This window comes from Ovis canadensis, chromosome 18 (assembly GCF_042477335.2).
Source record: "Ovis canadensis isolate MfBH-ARS-UI-01 breed Bighorn chromosome 18, ARS-UI_OviCan_v2, whole genome shotgun sequence".
Taxonomy (NCBI): domain Eukaryota; kingdom Metazoa; phylum Chordata; class Mammalia; order Artiodactyla; family Bovidae; genus Ovis; species Ovis canadensis.
The window spans coordinates 37,640,109-37,656,980 of record NC_091262.1 but is presented as its reverse complement, the minus strand read 5'-3'; positions in this window follow the sequence as shown (position 1 = coordinate 37,656,980).

The following is a 16,872-nucleotide window of genomic DNA, read 5'->3' as shown; positions in this document are numbered from 1 at the left end:
TCAGATAAATATGATATACTACATATTACTTATTGTACTTAAACATGAATTATCAATTTAATGATTGATCCCTGGCCAAGTTTTGCTTTTGTAGATAGCTGTTGCTTTGTTTTTTATTTTTAAACATTTTTATTATTTAAACTGTCCAATTTTAAAATTCATTTATTGTGGTCAAAATGGCTGTGTTGCAGTCCTGATTGCCAGTAATCCACTAATTGACCTTGGCAGACTTGCGTACACATTCTTTCTGATTCCCAAAAGATACTTTTATTCTTTAAGTCATGATTCTGTTATCCTTGATCTCGGGTGGCCTCACTCAGCCTGCCCCACTGGGGCTTGTGTTCCCACCCAGAGACCGAGGCCGAGTCTCCGTGGTGAGGGCTGCAAATCTAGCCACTAGATCAGTGGTCAGTGACAAGGCCCTGGCCCTTCAGCTTTGCAGAAAAGAATTTCCACAAAGATAGAAAGTAGTAAAGCAGGTGAAATATTTATTAGTAGGGAAAAGAGAACAGTCCGTGTGGATAGGAACTTCTCAGGTAGCACTAGTGGTAAAGAACGTGCCGGCAAACGCAGGAGACAAAGAGATGTGGGTTTGATTCTTGGATTGGAAAGATCCCCTGGAGGAGGGCATGGCATCCCACTCCAGAATTCTTGCCTGGAGAATCTCATGGAGCGAGGAGCCTGGTGGGCTACAGTCCGTGGGGCACAGAGTCAGACATGACTTCAGCGACTAAGCACGCACGTGTGCGTGCACATGTGGATAGACACATGGGCAGACTCCGGGAGAATTGCTGAGTCGCAACTCTGTGACAGTTTGGGTTACTTTAAGAGGCATTCCTTCCAGTTTCCTTTGACTAATCATTTTGATGTGCCTGATTTAGAGTCTGTATTCGGTATAACTCAGGATCCTCCGATATGTTCATACTCATCTGTTAGGCAAGATGGAGTCTACTGCAAGAGCCTATGGGTAGAACATCCCTTGGCATCAATCCTCTTTGACCCCCAAGGAACCTGTCTGCATATGTGTGGTTGGGGAAGTCTCCTCACCTTGAGAATGATAAATATGAGGTCTGGGCAGAGCCCAGCCTCCTCTCTTAGTTGTGCTTAAGAGTTGCTATTCTCATCTTGGAGTTTTGATCCATAGCAAATCTCCAGTTGCTTTACCCTGGGGGTTGTCTACCTCCTGCTTCATCCTCAGTGCACTCAATTACACATCTTAATAAGATCTGCGTTATCCCCAATAACCTGGGCTACCCATTTTTGCTTACCAGTTGCTTTGTTCTTTTTACATTTTAATACACGGTTCAAACACCATTTTAACAGGAACAAAAGAAGAAGAGAAAAAAAAATGAAAATTTCCTTGAAGTGCCCACTATCATTGTATATCACCTTTTTTCCATATCTTGGAATTTCTTCACCAGGTTTTCATATATGCACGCACATAATTTTACATAGATATACTCAGAGCTTTAGTAGATTTCATTTTGCCCTTCACTTCATATGATATTCTAAGCATCCTCTGTGTTTCTGGGAAGTGTATTCACTTAACCATATCTCTAACATGGGCTTCTTCTTGTTTAGTCTCTCGGTCATGCCTGACTCTTTTTGTGACTACATGGACTAGCCCTCCAGGCTCCTCTGTCCATGGGATTCTCCAGGCAAGGATACTGGAGTGGGTTGTTGTTTCCTTTTCCAGGGCATCTTCCCAACCCAGGGATCAAACCTGAGTCTCCTGCACTAACATACAGATTCTTCACTGCTGAGCCACCAGAGAAGTCCCAATGTGGGCTTCTATGAGTCAGTTAATAGAAAAGTCGTAATTGCCTTTTTAAAAGGTTACATAATGTCTGCATAGTATGCCATAAAGAAGCATCACTGAAGCATATGCTTTTATTGAATGTTAGGTTTTCAGTGTTCTGTATTATGCTGTTGCTGCTGCTAAGTAGCTTCAGTCGTGTCTGACTGTGCGACTCCATAGATGGCAGCCCACCAGGCTCCCCGGTCCTTGGGATTCTCCAGGCAAGAACACTGGAGTGGGTTGCCATTTTGTATTATAAGTAAAGCATTAAAGTAAGTCTTCCTGCATCCAGCTTTTTTCCTGTTTTTTTTTTTAATTTCTTTTTATTTATTTTATTTTTTGGCCTCACTACAAGCCATGTGGGATCTTAGTTCCCTAACAAAGGATCAGACCTGTGGCCCCTGCAATGGAAGTGCAGATTCCAAACCTTTGGACCTGCAGGAAAATCCCCAGTCCCTTTCTTATATTGACAGTTCCCTACTTTCACATCCTGGTTGGGTAAATTTTGATGAGTATCTTTGTGGAGGTTTCTCTGGTTATAGTAGCACCAAGTGAGAATTCCAGCTCATTTGCTTCCTAGTCCTATGACACTGAACAAGCATTTTCAGAACCTGTTCTCTCACTCATACGATGTTGATATTAATTTCTGCTTTCCACACTTACTGTGAAGATAAAGTATGGTTGATTATGAAAGCATATAACCTGAAAACTAGTGTGGAGTAGATCCTTACTAGAATCTGGTTGGTGCTTTTCTGCCAAATTACATCTCAAGAAACACAGACATCTCTACCACTACCAGTAATGTGTGAAAGTACTCATGTCACTAAAATCTCACAAATATTATTTATATGTTTTATATTTTGAAAATTGATGAGGCATTCACTGTTGCCTAGTCCTGTGATTTTTGAGTAACTTTAGAATAAAAATATAATTTATATACAGCAATGCAAAAATTAGAAATGTGTAGTCCAATGAATTTTTATAAAGTATACATATACATAAAACAACAGAATATTGTTATCTGAATCCTATTAGCCCCGGCATACCTTATGACCAAAGGTAACCAACATTCTAACTTTTATTAGTATAGATGAATTTTGTTAGTTTTTGAAGTTTTTACAAATGGACTCATATAGTAAGCTCTTTTGTTTTACATTAGATCACTCATTATGTTTATAAAATCCATGTTGCAAATAGCCTTCCTTGTGTGTGCTCAGTTGTGTCCGACTCTTTGTGGCCCCATGGACTGCAGCCCACCAGGCTCCTCTGTCCATGGGATTTCTCAGGCAACAATAATGGAGTGGGTTGCCATTTCCTCTTCTAGGAGATCTTCTTGTTTCAGGGATCGAACTCAAGTCTTCTAAGCCTCCTGCTGTGCCAGCGGATTCTTTACAACTGAGCCACCAGGGAAGCCCTGTAGTTCATTTATGCAGCAATCTAAATAGATCACATTTTATTGATCCATTCCAGTATTGATAAACTTGGAGAAGTTTCCAGTTTTGGCTCTTATAAATAACCCTGCTGTGAACATTTTGGTACATGTCTTTAGATGTATATATAATATGAGTTTTTTGGAGGGCTATTGCTGAGAGTGGAATTTTGGGGTCATATAGAATGCAATTGTTTGGCTTTAATAGCTACTGCCAAACAGTTTCCCAGATGGCCGTGATTCCATCCCCACCAGACGCGGGTGAAGTCCAGTTGCTCCTGACCAACACTGGCACTACGCAGTTTCTACCTTCTTCATTACAGACATTCTTGTGCTGTAGCACCTCTAGCAGACATGTAGTGATTTCTCATAGTGGTTTTAAAATTCAAATTAAAACCACTGACATTTTAATGATGGTTTAAAAACCTGTTTAAAAAACCCTGATGTTTAACAATGATGAACACTTTTTCATGTGCTTATTGGCCATTCCAATACCTTCTTACAAGTAGTATCTGTTCGAAGTTTTTACCTTTTTTTTCTTTTGATTTTTTCCTTTTCCTTTTTTTTTTAACAAATTCATCATATTCCAGATGCAAGTTCTTTTCAAATATGTGTATTGAAAATATCTTCCCCTAACCCGAGGTTTGTCCTTTCATTTTAATAATGATCTATTATGATAATCAGAAGTTCTTAATTTTATGCAATCTAATTTATTATTTTTTAGCACTTTTTTGTGCTCTAAGAAAACTTTGCCTATCAATGTCATCTGATTTAAAGGGTTTTTGATTTATCTACAAGTCATCTTTAATTGTTGTGAAAGAAGTATGGTCAAGTTTGAGTATTTTCCCATATGGACATCTAGTCAAATATGTACGATTTCTTGAACACCAGTTCAGCAATATTGTGTCATCTTTGTTATAAATCAACTGATCACGTGTGTGTTTGGTCTGTTTCTGGACTCTTTAATCTATTTTATTGGTATATTTGTCTACATCTGTGCCAATACCACTGTCTTTATTACTTCAGCTTATAATATGTTTTGAAATCTGGTAGTATATGTTTTCCAACTTTCTTATTCTTTAAGATTACCTTAACTATTCTCAGTCATTTGCAGTTTTATATCCATTTGAATCTTCCATTTTCAATTTCTACTTGAAATGGCGGGATTTTGACTGATAGTGTACTGAATCTACAGGTCAATTTGTACAAATTGACTTTTTTCATAACACTGACTCTTCTAATCCATTGCAATGGTATATTCTCCTTGTTTAATGTCAATAACATATTGTAGTTTTTTTTGTTGTAATTGTTTAGTCACTAAGTCATGTCCAACTCTTCTGTGATCCCAAGGACTGTAGTCTGTCAGGCTCCTTTGTCCATGAGATTTCCCAGGAAAGAATACTGGAGTGAGTTGGCATTTCCTTTTCCAGGGGATCTCCCCCCTTCCACCACCCCCACCCAGGGATCGAACTGACATCTCCTGCATTGGCAGGCAGATTCTTTACCACTGAACCACCAGGAAGGCCCCATTGTAGTTTTTAGGTAGATGTTCCATGCATCTCCTTTGTTAAATTAGCACCTGTGTTTATATTTGTCCCCAGTGAGAGATTTGGTTTCATATAAGCTCTTTTATCATAGGTAGAAGTCACAGTCCGGTTGCCTTTTTTTTTTTTTTTAAATTACAAGAACATTTAAATACTTTCCTTATGAGGTTAAAAAAAAAAAATGGTGCGTGATTTGCCTGAAGATCACACTGCTTCCAAGTTGAAATTTTGGATCAGAACTGAGTATTTTTCCAGAGCCCACACTTTCAGTAGGGCTCCCCAGGTGGCTCTGGCAGTAAAGAACCTGCCTGCCAATATAGGAGGTGTACGAGATGTGGGTTTCATCCCTGGGTTGGAAAGATTCCCTGGAGAAGGGCATGGCAACCCACCCTAGTATTCTTGCCTGAGAATCCCAAGGACAGAGGAGACTGGTGAGCTACAGTCCATGGGATTGCAAAGAGTCAGACATGCCTGAGTGACTGAGCACCATACTCTCAATGAATGTGTGTATGGAGGGGATGGAGCTGATAGGCGGACATGGGAAGTTGGGATCAGTGGCCCATTTACAGGTAATTTACCTGCTGCATGAGTTATGAGAGGGAGTTAAGCCAGGATTTTCAGAATGTAAGCTCATTTCTCTTATTGCTGCTGCTGCAAAAATGTTTCAAAAAACAATGACCTTCTGGTATTTTAAAGAGGCTTGTGGGAAGGAGCATCTTGGCACCCCCACTATCTTCTCCTGGATACAAATTGAAACCTTATTCAAAGCCAAGCATAATTATGAAGAAAAATATTCTGCCAAAAGTGGAAAATGCATTCCCTATGAAAGATTTTGGGGTTATCTGAGAATAGATAATGGAGTGTTGAGTGTATTATGTCATTTTTGTTCTAAACTTTGATTTGGGTTTAGTGAACCTAACCTTAAATACAACAGCCAGACACTTTTCTATTGCTGAAAAAATGTTTAAGTTGAACAAAAAGTCAGGACGCTCCCATCCCAGGAAGCTTTCCATCTTAGCTCTACTTTGTCCAAGACAGTTCTACAACCTTGGCTTGAGTACTCAGTGAACTTCTAGATTATGTCCTTTTACTGAACAGAGCTTCCAAAGTAATGTAGGCAAAATGAACTAGTTTTATAAGAGACACAGCTTCTGTTACAGGGCTAGAGTTAAAGGCATTATAATATAGAGGATGGGGCTTCCCTGGTGGCTCAGTGGTAATGAATCCTCCTGCAGGAGATGCAGGTTCAATCCCTGGGTTGGGAAGATGGCCTGGAGAAGGAAATAGCAACCCACTCCAGTATTTTTGCCTGGGAAATCCCATGAACAGAGGAGTCTGGCAGACTACAGTCCTTGGGAAAGAGTCCGACAAACTTAGTGACTAAAACAACAACATCAGGGACTTCCCTGGTGGTCTGGTGGTTAAGATTCCAATGCAGGAGGTATGGGTTCAATCCCTGGTTGGGGAGCTAAGACCCTACATGACTTGGGGTAAAAAACCCAAAACATAAAGCAGAATATTGTAACAATATTATAACAAATTCAATAAAGCCTTTAAATATAGTCCATATTAAAAATTTTTTTAAAAGAATGCCATTTATCCCACATACATGCCCCTGTTGTTGTCATTTAGTCACTCAGTCCTGTCTGACTCTTTGCAACCCCATGGACTGCAACACACCAGGCTTCCATGTTCTTCACTATCTCCTGGGAATTGCTAAAACTCATGTCCATTGAGTGGGTGATGCTATGAATCAATATTATAAAATTTTGTATGGACATATATTTGTACAATTGAAGAAAAGAAAGTTTGCATGAGTTGGAATTTTCTGTGAGTTGGATAATGGTGAACACTCTGGCAAATTTATACGTCTATAAAGTACAACCATCAAACGGATTTCTGGATTGCAGAAACAGACTGGGGCTGGAGATCAAGAGAGGCATTAGATTTATTTGTAAACTGTGAATTTCTGTTATGAGATTTTATAGGTGTATTACCAATGTGAAAGTGAAAGTGAAGTTGCTCAGTCGTGTCCAACTCTTTGCGACCCCATGAACTGTAGCCTATCAGGCTCCTCCGTCCATGGGATTTTCCAGGCAAGAGTGCTGGAGTGGATTGCCAATGTAATTGCCTGCAAATACAGAAGACACAGGTTTGATCCCTGGATTAGAAAGATCCCCTGGAGGAGGAAAGGGCTACCTAGTTCCACTCCAGTGTTCTTGCCTGGAGAATCCCATGGACAGAGGAGCCTGGCAGGTTACAGTCCATGAGAGGGCAAAGATTCAGACATGGCTGAGTGTCTGAGCACTAATGTAATTAGGCACACACAACAGATACAAAACCAACATGTATGTACACATGCTCCTAGGAGCAGCGGGAGGGAAACTAACTGTCACAGCAATAGGAGGGAAGACTAGGGAAGGGGATGCCCAGAAACTCCTTGAGAGCATCTTTCAGTTTTAGAACTAGAGCAGTTCCCATAGCTCTGCTCTGCTGGGCCAGACTCCCTGGATTTATTTTATTTTATTGTTGTTTTACTTCTGTCTATAAAAGTACTGTGTGTTCATCATAGAACATTTGAGAAATACAGAAACAGTATTCAGGAGATGAAAAAAATCTCCCACCCAGTTTGCACAACCCAGAAGTAACTGTTGTTAAGCCTTGGTTGTATCTACTTTGTGGGCTTTTTAAAGTACATTGTTTACATGGTTTTATGCAGAGTACATCATGAGAAACGCTGGGCTGGAAGAATCACAAGCTGGAATCAAGATTGCCGGGAGTAATAGCAATAACCTCAGATATGCAGATGACACTACCCTTATGGCAGAAAGTGAAGAGGAACTAAAAGGCCTCTTGATGGAAGTGAAAGAGGAGAGTGAAAAAGTTGGCTTAAAGCTCAACATTCAGAAAACTAAGATCATGGCATCTGGTCCCATCATTTCATGGCAAATAGATGTGGAAACAGTGTCAGACTTCATTTGTTTGGGCTCCAAAATCACTGCAGGTGGTGATTACAGCCATGAAATTTAAAGACGCTTATTCCTTGAAAGGAAAGTTATGACCAACCTAGACAGCATATTTAAAAGCAGAGACATTACTTTGCCAACAAAGGTCTGTCTAGTCAAGGCTATGGCTTTTCCAGTGGTCATGCATGGATGTGAGAATTGGACTGTGAAGAAAGCTGAGCCCTGAAGAACTGATGGTTTTGAACCATGGTGTTGGAGAAGACTCTTGAGAGTCCCTTGGACTGCAAGGAGATCCAACCAGTCCATCCTAAAGGAGATCAGTCCTGGGTGTTCTTTGGAAGGACTGATGCTAAAGCTGAAACTCCAACACTTTGGCCACCTCATGCAAAGAGTTGACTCATTGGAAAAGACTTTGATGCTTGGAGGGATTGGGGGCAGGAGGAGAAGGGGACGACAAAGGATGAGATGGCTGGATGGCATCACTGACTCAATGGACATGAGTCTGAGTGAACTCTGGGAGTTGGTGATGGACAGGGAGGCCTGGCATGCTGAGATTCACGGCATCGCAAAGAGTCAGACACGACTGAGTGACTGAACTGAACTGAACTGAATGTGGCCAATATATAATTGTATTTATTGGTTTTAAGTCAGTTTTATGACCACCTATGTAGGACATGTTCACTCTAATATCTATTTGTTTAAGGTATAAAATTGGAGGAAATAAAGATCATAAAGAAAAGTTGAAAAATCTGCCATGTACCCACCTCCCACCGTAAACATTTTCTTATTTTTCAATGTAGTATTATATAGTTCCTGCATTGCAGGTAAAGAATTCACGTTGTGGGTAAAGAATTATATAGTTGAAAGCAAAATGTACCTACAGATTTTTAAGTGTAGTTACAAGGGAGAAGGGCTTCCCAGGTGGTGCTAGTGGTAAAGAGCCTGCCTGCCAATGCAGGTTAGACGTGGGTTCAATCCCTGGGATGGGAAGATCCCCTGGAGGAGGGCATGGCAACCCACTCCAGTACTCTTGCCTGGGAAATCCCATGGACAGAGGAGCCTGGCGGGCTACAGTACATGGGGTGGCAGAAAGTCAGACACAACTAAAGCAACTTAGCACACATGCACAAGGGAGAGAAATAAGTACGAGGGGAAGGATGGCAGAGAGCCTTAATGAAGGTTATTATCTGTCTTAGTTTCTACTAGCTTCTTTTTTTTTTCCAAAATGATGCAAGATATTTAATTTTTTTTATGTGCAGAGTATCAGGAGTCAAGTTGCTTATGCAGCACTGAATTTTATTTAAAAAATATGCTTCCTAGAATAGCTAGATTCACTATTGCTTTTCTTAGGAATAGTTAATTACTTAAAAAAAACACAAAAACAAATCTAGTAATCCCAAACAAGGAAATCCTGCCAGTCAGTTTAACCTGCCATGGTTGGACTCTAGGTTTCTGCATTTTTGTCATATTTCAGTTGACTGCTTTGTGATTTCAAGTAAAATTTGCACAAAGGGTAGGTAGACCATGTATTTTTGAAATGTCCGTATATTTAAGAATAACTTTTTCTCTCAAATCTTTGGAGATTGCCTTATTCATTTTTTTTTTTTTGCATTTAATCTCACAGATATCTCAACTTTTCTTCTTTTTTATGTAACTTGTTTTCTGCTAAGGAAGCTAACACATTTTTTTCCTAATCATTAAAAAATATTTTAAAGTCATAATTTCAGGATCTTCCTTGTAAGAAATTCTTTAAAAATAAAAGACAAATTATTTATGTTTATCTCTATTTTCTATTTTTGGTTGTGCTGGGTCTCCGTTGCTGTGTGGGCTTTTCTCTAGCTGTGGCATGAGCAAGGCTGCTCTGCAGGCGCAGCGCTTGGGCCTCTCACTGCGGTGACTTCTCCTGCTGTGGAGCATGGGCTCTAGACACCCAGGCTGCTGTAGCTGCAGCACTGGGCTCAATAGTTGAGGCATGTGGGCTTCAGTTGCCCCGAGGCATGTGGGATCGTCTCAGGCCAGGGACTGAACCCTTGTCCCCTGCACTGGCAGGTGGATTCTTACCCACTGTACCACCAGGGAAGTCCCAGGAAATTCTTTTTAAACATTTTTGCCCCCAGCATACGTCCTGTCATCTCAACCGTTTGAAGCCAGGACTGCTTTATTCAGATCTGTAATCGTGTGTTTTATTTCTCACTGCCTTGGCTCTGGAGGGTCAATCCTGTGCTTTCTCACGTACCTTTGGTCCCTTCCAGCTTCTCCTCATTGTGGGAAAGTGGTGGGTTGCAGATGAGATTCAGGTAAGATTTAGTCTGACTTCTAAAACAATTCTGAGTAAAGACTAGTAATAAGGACAGAGTGGCAATATGCATTCAACTCACTCTATGTTATGCATCCTTTTGTTATGAAAATATTCTATACACCAAAACAAAGTATGTGAACGGTACAAAGAATACATGGATACCTACATAGCTAAAGAATTAGAGTATTGACACTTTTGAGGTCTCCTATGAACCGTTATTGTGTTGCTGCTGCTGCTGCTAAGTCGCTTCAGTTATGTCCGACCCTGTGAGACCCCATAGACGGCAGCCCACCAGGCTCCACCATCCCTGGGATTCTCCGGGCAAGATCACTGGAGTCAGTTGCCATTTCCTTCTCCAATGTATGAAAGTGAAAAGCGAAAAAAGTCGCTCAGTCATGTCCGACTCTTTGCAACCCCATGGACTGCAGCCTACCAAGCTCCTCCATCCATGGGATTTTCCAGGCAAGAGTACTGGAGTGGGGTGCCATTGCCTTCTCCATTTATTGTGTTGATCCCCCAGAATTAACCTCTGACCTGAATCTTGTGCTTATTATCCCTTCGCATTTCTTTAAATCTAAACACATAGGTTTGTATTGATAAAGAGTATATTTCAGTTTTGCATGTCTTTCAACTCTATGTAGATGTCCTTATACAACTATATATGGAATATGGAATATATATTCTATGACTTCCTTTTTCCGTTTTGAGAGTATAATCCATTTGGATTCAGGTTGCTGAAATTCCCCTATTTCCCCTATTTTCACTGCTGTTTGATTCTATGAATCTACCCATATTTATTTATACATCTTTCTGTCAAACATTAAGATTATGTGCAATTGTTTTTGCTTTAATGAAAACACCAAGATGACATTATGTATTAGGAAATATGGTGCAGTGATAAAGAGTCCACCTGCCAATGCAGGAGATGGAAGAAATGTGGGTTTGATCTCTGGGTCAGGTAGATCTCCTGGAGTAGGAAATGGCAACTCTTTCCAGTATTCTTGCTTGGGAATTCCCATGGACAGAGGAGCCTGGCAGTTTACAGTCCATGTGCGCACATGACTGAGTACACATACACACACATACACACTATACGTATGCGTCCCTTCTATTCCTGAATATGTATATATACACATGGTGCTGGCTGGTCGCTAAGTCCTGTCCAACTCTTTGTGACTTCATGGACTGTAGCCCGCCAGGCTCATCTGTCCATGGGATTCTCCAGGCAAGAATACTGGAGTGGGTTGCCATTTCCTTCTCCAGGGCATCTTCCTGACCCAGGGGTGGAACCTGTGTCTCCTTCATTGCAGGCAGATTCTTTACCAACTGAGCCACCAGGGGAGCCAGATATATATACATATATATATATATAAAGATTTGTGTATTTGTATATATACAGAAAGAGAGACAGACAGACTGGGAGACAGGCTTCTTTTAGCAGTTGGCTCACGGAATTAGGCAGGCAGGGTGAGAAGTCCCACAATCTACTGTCCACAAGCTGGAGGAGGGAAGCCAGTGGTTTATAGGTCAGTCTGAGTCGAAAAGCCTGACATCCAGGGGAGCTGATGGATGAAAGTGATGGTCAGAGTCTGAAAAAACTCAGATCCCTATGTCCAAGGGAAGGAAAAGATAGATGTCCCAGCTCAAGCAAAGAGAGCAGACCCTCCCTTCCTCTACCTTTCGGTCTATGAAGGCTCTCAGCAGATGCCATGATGCCCTCCAACTCTGGTGAGGATAATCCTCTGTACTCAAGCTACTAATTCAAATGTAATCTCTTGTGGAACCACCTTCCCAGGCACACCCAGCAAGAATGTTTCACTGGCTTTCTGGGCATCCCTTTGCCTCAGCAGGCTGACACCTAAAACTAACCATTACTTATTCTTAAATATGCCTCCTGGAATGTGGAAGATCTTGTCAAGGATATATAATTCTGAGAGCGGAACTGCTGTTTCGAGTGGGTTTCACAGTCACCGTCACTGGTTAACACCAGACTGCTTTTTAAACTCATGTGTGTTTCCACCAGGGTCTGAGACTGGTGGAAACACCTAAACATGAGATTTTGGTCAGTTTCCTTGTTATGAAATAGCGTCTTGTTGTGATTTTGATTTACATTTCTTCAACGACTAATCTAGTGGAGCATCTTTTCATATGTTTATTGGACATTCATTCATGTTTCCTCTTTTGTGAAATGTTTGATAACTTGGCTTGCTCAGTTTTGAATTGTGTTAGCTGTTTCTTATTGATTTATTACTTTATTCCAAAGCAAACTCTTTCTGTTATGTGTTTTGTGAACATCTCCTTATTTGTCCCACAAAAAAATTTATGATGTCTTTGCTTGATATAAGTTTTAAAGTTTAATGTTGTTTCATTTTTCAATCTTTTAAAAAAATGGGACATAATCTAAAATATCCCAATGGGCTTTTTATGAGATAACCATATCATTTATAAATAATGATGATTTATTTTGTTTCTTTCTAATCCTTATCCTCTTATCTACTATATGGCTAGCACATTTTTTGAGTGATGGGTGTTCTATTTTCCTCTGATTCTAAAGAAAATGTTTTTAAGTTTTTCCATCAATGATGATAATCACTATATGGTTCATATATATATATGTGTGTGTATATATATATATATACATATATATATATATATATATATATATATATATATACTTGTCATCTAGGTGAGGTGTCCCTGGTGGCTCAAACTGTAAAGAATCTGCCTGCAATGCAGGAGACTTGGGTTTGATACCTGGGTTGGGAATATCCCCTGAAGAAGGGAATGGCTACCCACTCCAGTATTCTTGCCTGAAGAATTCCATAGACAGAGGAGCCTGGCAGACTATAGTCCATGGGATTGCAAAGAGTCAGACACAACTGAGCGACTAACACTTTCACGCTTTTTCACCATCTAGGTAATTTCCTTCTAAGTTGCTAAGTATATGTATGTGTGTGTGTATGTTTTGTCTTTCAGAGTTGATGTTTAATATTATTGAACAATTCTTTTCTGCATTAATTGAAATGATATGGCAGCCATGTGGTTTCTTGTGAACAAGTTTTGCCAATGGCGTGTAAGTGGAATTGGGTTTCGTGACTTTGGAAAACATTAAATGATAGGTGTGTATTATCCTTCCATTTTCTCCTCCTTATGTGCTGGAATAGAGATGTGATGGCAGGAGTCACAGCAGGTGTTTGAGACCACAGGGAGACAGACCCTGGGAACAAAGACCTACCCAGCAGAGAGAAGACCGGGGTTCTGAACCAACAGCACTGTGTCAGTTCAGGACTGTCTTTCCATTTCTTAAGAAAGAAGAAAAACTTTTCTCTTGTTTAAGATATCTTTTTTTTTCCTTGTCACAGGCAAACTTAATCCTAAGACTAAAATTTTACAAAAGTAGCATCTGAAGTAGTTATTCCAAATCCTTTATTTTTCTAGTGGGAAAAAATAAATATTTGCTATAACAAAAGCTATTTCTTTGTTATGATCTCTCTTTGGGAGTGGGGAGGTTGGAGAAAGGCCTGGAAATGATGTCTTGGCGTTTTTAACATTCCCAGATGGTTTATGTAATAAAAGTCAGAGCTTCTGGATAACTTTTTAGAAATTCAAGATGAATGAACCACAAAACCAAAATGTGATGTAATACCCAAAATATAGAAAGCCTTCACTCTGTCCCTTATCTCAATGTAAAGGGTATAACATTCACCTTAAAATTTTTTTTTCTGATAGCCACTTACCAGGTAAAGGCACACGGATTGCCCTGTGGCACTCAAAATGACTGGCTCATAGAAGATAGAAAAGACTTTTAAACAGGAAGTTTGCCTTTTCTCCTAGGGATTCCAAAGCTTGTCAGATGTACTCATCCTATCAGAGCGATGTTTATGCACTGCTGACAGAGGATGTTCTATGACGTATGTGGTAATTTGATAAACACTGTCACCCTCACGTGAGCACCTCTATGAAATATACAATTAACCATTTTCAGTAACTTAGCTGTTCTACAAAGAATATATCCCCGGTGGCTCAGACAGTAAAGAATCTGCCCACAGTGCAAGAGACTCAGGTTCAGTCCCTGGGAAGGGAAGGTCCCATGGAGAAGGAAATGACAATCCACTCCAGCATTCTTGCCTGGGAAATCCCATGGACAGAGGAGCCTGGCAGGCTAGTCTATGGGGTCGCAAAAGAGTCAGACACGACTGAACAACTAGCACTACCTTCACTTAGCTCTTCTGCAAAGAATATATCAACACTTCAATTGGGTCGTTCATCAACTTCAACCCAGATAAATGACATTGCATCCTTTAAAAATGGAGATTCTTATTGAGGATATTTAATACTGATCCTCAAGACAAAAGTCTATGTGATTAATAGGAGAAAAAGAAGAAAATAAAAATCTACAGCAATCCCATCACCTTATAATAACTGTTCTCAAACTTGACCCTGAATCTGTGCGTGCCTGTGTGCTATATGACTCTATGGACTGCAGCTTGCCAGACTCCTCTGTCCATGGGATTATCCAGGCAAGAATACTGGGGCGGGGCGGGGGGGGGGTTGCCATGCCCTCCTCCAGGGCATCTTCTAGACCTAGGAATCAAACCTGCATCTGTTACATCTAACCTGCATCGGCAGGTGGGTTCTTTACCACTAGTGCCACTTGGGAAGCTTGTTAAAACAGAGTACAAGGCCCCATCCCCAGAGTTTCTAATTTTGTAGAGCTCAGCAGGACCCTCAGACCTGCTTACTTAACAAGGTCCATGATGATGCTGACACTGCAGGTCCTGGGACCCTACTTCGAGAACCATGAATAAGTAAGTGTTAGTCACTCAGTTGTGCCCAACTCTTTGCAACCCCATGGACTGCCGCCCACCAGGCTCCTCTGTCCATGAGATTTTCCAGGCAAGGATACTGGAGTGGGTTGCCATTTCCTTCTCCAGGGGATCTTTCCCACCCAGGGATCAAACCCTGGGTCTCCTGCACTGCAGGCAGATTCTTTACCAACCATGGACTTAGTGTAATGACTTTTGCCCTAACGATGTTGATCTTTTCAATCTTCTGATTAGCAACACACAGCCAGACTTGTCATAGTCACCAGCAACATGCACAGTGTTGAATACTAGGTCACTACTTGGTTCTTATCTTTCTGACTTATCAGCAGAATTAACAACACAAGTTTGAACTGAAGTTCCGCCTATATTCAGATTCTTTTCAATGGTAAATACTATAGTACTTCTTTTTTTTTTCCCAACTTTTTATTTTATATTGGAGTAAGTTGATTAACAATCTTGTGTTTCAAGTGTAAAGTAAGGTTATTCAGTTATACATACACATGTATCTATTCTTTTTCAGTATTTTCCCCATTTAGGTTGTTACATAGTATTAAGCAGAGTTCCCTATGCTGTGCATTTTAAATATAACAGTGTGCACATGTCAATCCCAAATCCCCTAACTATCCCTCTCCTCTGCCCTTTCCCCCTGGTAACCATAAATTCTTTCTCTAAGTCACTATAGTACTTCTCACTCAATCCCCCTGGTTGGCTGACGATAAATCCCTTCATCCTGACCTATTCTACAGAGCAGCTTTTGTGACTATGATCTAAGGCTTCCCAGATAGTGCAGTGGTAAAGAGTCTGCCTGCTAATCCAGGAGGTGCAAGAGACACAAGTTCAGTCCCTGAGTTGGGAAGGTCATCTGGAGGAGAAATAGCAAACCGCTGTTTCCAGTCTTGCCTGGAAATCCCATGGACAAAAGAGCCTGGCCATGGGGTTGCAAAGAGTTACACAAGACAGCATACACTCCACAGTTCTGTAACACTAGATTTCTCTGATGAATACCAGCTACATTTTGACTTCTCAACCTTTCTATTCATGGCCCTCTTGGCCTGGCACCTACCTCTCCTTCTTTAGTTCTGTCTGCCTGGCTCCCATCCACCTCTTCCCTCCCCCCTCCTCCCCCTCCCCACTTCTTCTCCAGCCACACCAGCAATGGGCCAGTTCTGGAGAGGCACCTCCCACTTCCCCACCTCAGGGTCCTGGCACAAACCATGCCTTCTACTTGGGGCATTTTTCCCTTTCTCCCTTTTTCCTAATTAATTCCCATTCATCCTCTATATCTCAAATTACATCACTCTTGCATACTCTGACAATACTTTGTCCTATTTCAGTTCTGGTGTTTACTAGAATTGGTAATTATTAATATATACTTGTGTGTATTCTAAGTCACTCAATCATGTCTGACTCTTTGAAACCCCATGGACTGTAGCCCTCCAGGCTCCTCTGTCCATGGGATTTTTCAGGCAAGAGTACTGAAGTGGGTTGCCATTCCTTCCTCCAGGGGATTTTCTCAACCCAGGGATGGAACCAGAGTCTCTTGCATCTCCTGTACTGGCAGGCAAATTCTTTACCATTGGTGCCACCTGAGAAGCCCCAGTTATATACTTACCTGTGCATAATTATATGCTGTCTCTTTTCTCCAGTAGTCTATGAATTCCATATGGGAAGAGACTGTGTTTTGATGACCCTATTACCTTCAAATCATTTTTTTAGTTGAATACATGAAGGATATATATCTTAAATATTAATTTAATACTAATGGGGGACTTGAACCTCCATCTGTATGTTACCAATTTCATTGGTTATTAGCTGGAGGTACTTCTTTGCTTAATATTAGTAATAACTTAAAAATATTTATTTAGCAGTGCTGGCTCTTAGTTGGGCTTCCCTGGTGGCTCAAACAGTAAAGGATCTGCCTGCAATACAGGAGACCTGGGTTTGGCGGGTGGGTGAAATCAATTTACAGAGAACGGGACAGATCAGAAAATGTGTTTCAGATTTTCTAAG